Source organism: Trachymyrmex septentrionalis, unplaced genomic scaffold (assembly GCF_001594115.1).
Source record: "Trachymyrmex septentrionalis isolate Tsep2-gDNA-1 unplaced genomic scaffold, Tsep1.0 scaffold8, whole genome shotgun sequence".
Classification (NCBI taxonomy): domain Eukaryota; kingdom Metazoa; phylum Arthropoda; class Insecta; order Hymenoptera; family Formicidae; genus Trachymyrmex; species Trachymyrmex septentrionalis.
In genome coordinates, this window is record NW_017305987.1 from 533,509 (window position 1) to 538,759 (window position 5,251).

Sequence of the window (5,251 nt, forward strand, 5' to 3'; positions counted from 1 at the left end):
TTTTTTTTTCAGTACACACAAAATACACTTAATATACTTTATAATACGACAATTTTAATTTTTTACTTACTGTTCACTTGTCGTATATCAATTTTCAATTAAAATGTCATCTAACACACTAGATCAAACTATAGAAAATATACTTAAAATTATATACAGAGAAATCATATAAATATTTAATATAGCAGAGATCGGAGAGAAAAGTTAAACATTTTGATTTTGTAGTGTTATAACAGTTAAAATATAATATTTACATTTAAAAAGTATGTATCTTTAGATGTAGAATTTATTTAGCTACAAAATTTTAATCATGCGGTCATCCGAACAGCCCAGGTAATGTTTACTCGCCTTGTGGACGATCACAGACATACTCTGCGATCCGACATTGGCCAGTTCAAAGTCAATGGTGTTGGCCTACTCCTCGAGTCTTCTCCCTTTGGAGTTCAACAGCCTGGACTTCCAAGTCGAGAATCAGGCATTGAAGTCCTTTCCAACGATCACCGACCGGTGAAAATTATATATATATATTGTTCACAAATCTCCCCAGCTCTTCTAAAGTTCTTCTCAAACTTCGCTATGTCGAGCCGCGGGAGGAAGTACACCCACGCGACCCCATTCTATGGCCGTGTAAAACTTGCCGTTTTGAATGCGGCGGAGGGACTTTATTGCCCGCTTCCAGGTGAGTTGATAGCCATCAAGCCCGTGACGTCCGCCATTTAGCGAGAGTAGTTTTTTGAAACTCGGTAGGACTCAGCGACTATCCTAACGCACCACGCTCTGTTATGCAGTGCAAAAAGATATCCTGCGATAGGCGTGAAGTTAGTCTGGAGTACTTGGTAGGATATTATATCCCTGGTTGCGCTGCCTTCTCCAGGCCTCTCCAGCCTTCCTCCTTTGATTGTTGGCTTGCAGGCTCCTTCCCAATTTTACCCAGAGGATTTATTGTTAATCCTATCGAGCCCCCGGAGGGAAGGAAGGAGGTCTAAACACGAAACAATAACCATGGATATCACCCCCCTTCTCCGATCCACTTGTGCAGGCGGCTGCCCCTATGCTCCAGGGGCTGGGTATTCAATGTTCTGGAGTTACCGTCCATGGGAGGAGTGATCCTCCCTCACTCGCGAGGATTGCAGTCCACTGGGCTCCTTTCTTCAGGGCTTTGCAGATCGATTCGATGGTTCGCCTCTCTGTACGTCTGACAATCTATCGGGGCACCTGTATTCCCGACTATCCACAACGGAAGCAGGTCGATCTGCCTTGGTATGGTATTGCGCCCTTCTCCAAGCAGCGGAAGCATTGGAGGGGCCGAGGCGCACACGATTACACACACTCTGCTAAAAGGTTCACCCTTTGGACAATTTTGTTTGCCGCCGTGAGGGGAAGTTGCGTCCATATGGACAATATCCCGCTGCTTTTTAGCACCCGCCCCCTCGCTCAACTTTAAATTCGCGGGGACACACCTCTCGAATGAAAAAAAGGCCTTAAAGATTTTGAACTCTATTACGGAGTCGTCGAGGTCCGTTAGGAGTCTTCTCGGCCTTTATGCATAGTCGAGATATCCTAAGTCTTTCTTTATCTTGAAGAATCCGGCGGAACTCAGCAGTCAAAGCGTCTGCCTTGGCAGCGTCCCCCTCATCTGGAACTTCATATAACAGGGCTCTAGTTAGTGCCTTCCTTACCCGGAAACCTACAATTTGAAGGTCCCGGAGAGATATTTGGCTTAGTTTTCGTTGCTATCTCGGCGTACTTACCGAGCGGACAGGTCAGAGTCATCGCCGTGGCTATCGGCGGACGACGCTTGACCTTTTTGTTGTCCGCTCTGGATTTCCCTTGCGGGGATTCTTTGATTCCTCTTTGCTGGGGATGCTGGCAGAGTTCCTCATCGGAGATTTTTGATTCCCCCCCAATACAGTCTGGGCGGCTATTCTATTCGCTACCTTGTTCGCGGCCTGTCTCTTTTTCTTTCTCACTTCACCCATTCCATTTGAGCGGGGACAGGCGATGGATGGGAGCTCCGTTTCTCAGCCGTGGACTTGATGTCCTTTCCCCCTTGTTCTTGAGGAGGGGATGCTTTATTTTCGGTGCTTCCTTCTTCTTCTTACCTCCTAGTGCTTTGGAAAGATTACCCACTGTAATATTTGTTCTCTCGTAGTTCTTGTCTCTCTCGCAGGAGTTGCCCCCCTTCCCCCGATGTTCTGAGGAGATTTTTTCGGAGCAAGTCAGAGGCCAATAGAGAGAACCTCCGATTACACCTTCTTCAGCGGAAAGCTCCCTGAGGTCATTCAAATTCTCAAGGAGCGTCGAGCAAGGAGCCTTCTACCGTTGTTTATGAGGTTACCCTCACCAATCTTGGGGGATCCAAGGCGGCGGATTTCCCTTAACGGAGGCCTTACCGCCTCCGGAGCCATCTCTCAGCCAACTCCATTGGCCTCTGTAGTCCAGGCAAGTGGAAGATAATGATCTGGCTTCTCTCAATAGTCCTTCTGAAAGACCGGTCCTGTGGTGTTCTGCAAGATCTCCTCTCTTCCTTCTTCTCCAGAACCCTAATCCTCTCCGAGAGGACGTTGAGCCTCTTGTTGAAATACTTATTTTCGGTTTCTAGCTAAGCTCTGTCTTGGCGAGCTGCGCTTCGTGATCAAGGTCTGGAGGAGGGGCCGTCCAACCAGTATTTGATTGGCTGATAAAGGTGAATAACCTTTGTCAAGTGATTACTAGCACACAATTAAATAATATGAGTATGCCATTAATGCCATCTATGCATAAACATGAAAATTATAAGCAAATGGCATCTTACCCGATATGACACTTTCCCCCGAATTATCCTATAATAAAAAAAAATGTTTTAAATTATTTATTATACCCGTGCGCCGTGCACTCATATATACAAGCGCTGAATTTATATTGAAGAACTTCAAATTTTGTTCTAAAATTTTAGGGACGTATTCTCGAAGAGTTATATGATCGATTTATGAAAAAAAATTGATTTTTTTGACCCTCTAATGTAAAAGACTTTCTTAAGTAATTTCTATAGATTGTGTTCTCATTCACACACACACACACACACACACACACACATACGCGCGCGCGCGCGCGCGATTCTATAGAATATTATAACAATCATTTTGTTTCAACTCAATAACTGTATATCTGCAGAATTATTGATCAAATAACTGTATATCTGCAGAATTATTGATTAAATAATATTTCCCTGTTAACTTAGCGTGTTTTCCGTTTAATGCATAACGCACTAGTTATCTTTATTGTTTATCAAATGTAAACAAGGATCAATGAAATATTAAGCGCATCATGCGTGAAACAGAATGTATCATTATTTATGTGCTGTCAGGTACTTATTACAAAGCAATATAGCATACAGAAATTCAAATTAAGGGGATATTCTAGCCTAGGAGCCAAATTTTTATGCTCTTTCTGTGAATTTTTTAAAAATATAAGATAAAGTTTTTTGGAACAATTTGGTTTTTTTTGTACATATTTGAAGAACGTTTCAGAATTTTTTTATTAAAAAATAATTGTTAATGTGCACTATATAAAATATAATATTAAGTAGCGTTATAAAAAATAAAATTATGGCTCCCACGATTCCAATTCTTTTGCTTATCTGAAACAAAAAACCAAAGAAATTTTTAATTAGTATGAGTTTGGCTATAGCAGGTACTAAAACAATTTCGCAGTTTTTTTTTGCAAAAATAAGTCGAAGATCGCTCCCTACCAAGTGCAATAAGTTTGTTAATTTAGTGAATCAAGCTAATTCCTTTTCCAGATATATTTTCTATACCAAATACTTGCAAAAGATGTAAAAAAAATCGATTTTTTCTACCCGCTAGACTAAAATACCTCCTTAACCCATTGCAATAAGTTCTATACACTCAAAACTAGAGCTATTACTTTTGACTGACTTCGAAGGTTCGAAGCTTTGAAGGAATTCTAAGTTTCAAAATTAATTTCGAATTTTCGAAGTTTAAGATATCTTCCAAACTTTGAAACTTCTAATAATAAGTTTGAAGTTTACTTCGAAGCTTCGAAAAATACGTTCATGCGAGTGGCAAATTTATTTAAGAAATACTAAAAATATTGTAAATAAAAAGAATTAATTAACGTACATGCAAAAACTGTGACATTCTTAAAAAAATTTAGAAGTATTATAACCAGAATATATCATATTAATAATTAGTCAGACTCGATATACTTGTAAGAGAAGATAATGCAAAATAAAACATTCCAATTAAAAAAATTAAAAAAGTAAAAATAAATTTATTTTAAATGAATGAATAAAGAATAGTAAATTAATATAAATGTTTTGACTTAACTAATTGTAGATCTTCCTAATCATAAAATAACAATTTTAAAAATGGAAAATTGATACACCGCGTGAACGCAACATAAATAAGATACGCGTTCGCTCGTCTTTGTGTGTTGCATGATCTTGTGCGTCAAGCCCGAATTTTTGATGCATACGCATAACAATATTTCTACATGTTAATATTTTCAAATTACTTTTTGGCACATTGCTTTGTAGGTATATTCTTTCAAAATGTCATATTATTTCGACATTGATTTCATATTGCATGTATTTGTACGCTTGCAATGTTACTCAAACTATTAGAATTACAATAGTAACAATTGGAGTTTCAGGATATCATCCCATGTACACAGAATCGGAACGACGGAACGGATTTCTTACTAGAAATGAGTTTACTAGTATTCCATTCCGTAAGAAGTTTCTCTATCGGAACCACCAAAATCATGGCCGGAACGGTATAGAAATGATATCGGATCAACGGAATGTCATGTCGATTGCAGGCTATGTCGATCCGGCTATTGTTAGTTGAGAATTTGACAATTTTGAAGAAAAAAATTAATAATAATTCTTATTTTTTAATACGATATATTCTTATTTTATATATACATAGTTCAACTATAATGCTAGCAATTCTTTAAATAATTCCGATGTCATTCTGAAGTAATTGAAGAACTTCTTACGATTGGTCGTTTGCATTTCAAGGACTAAATTGTCACTTATGCCTCATTCTTTGTGTAAAAAAAAAAAACATTGATTATATCCAGAATTTTTGTTTTTTTGTATATTTCTGCGGTTGCAATAAAGCATTATGAGCGAAATAAAATTTTCTCTCTCTTAAATATATCGGGATAGCACGCAAACTAAGCACATTTCTTACCTTTTGCAATAATTTTAACATTAGTAATAACACTACTTCTTCATCCATCGTTG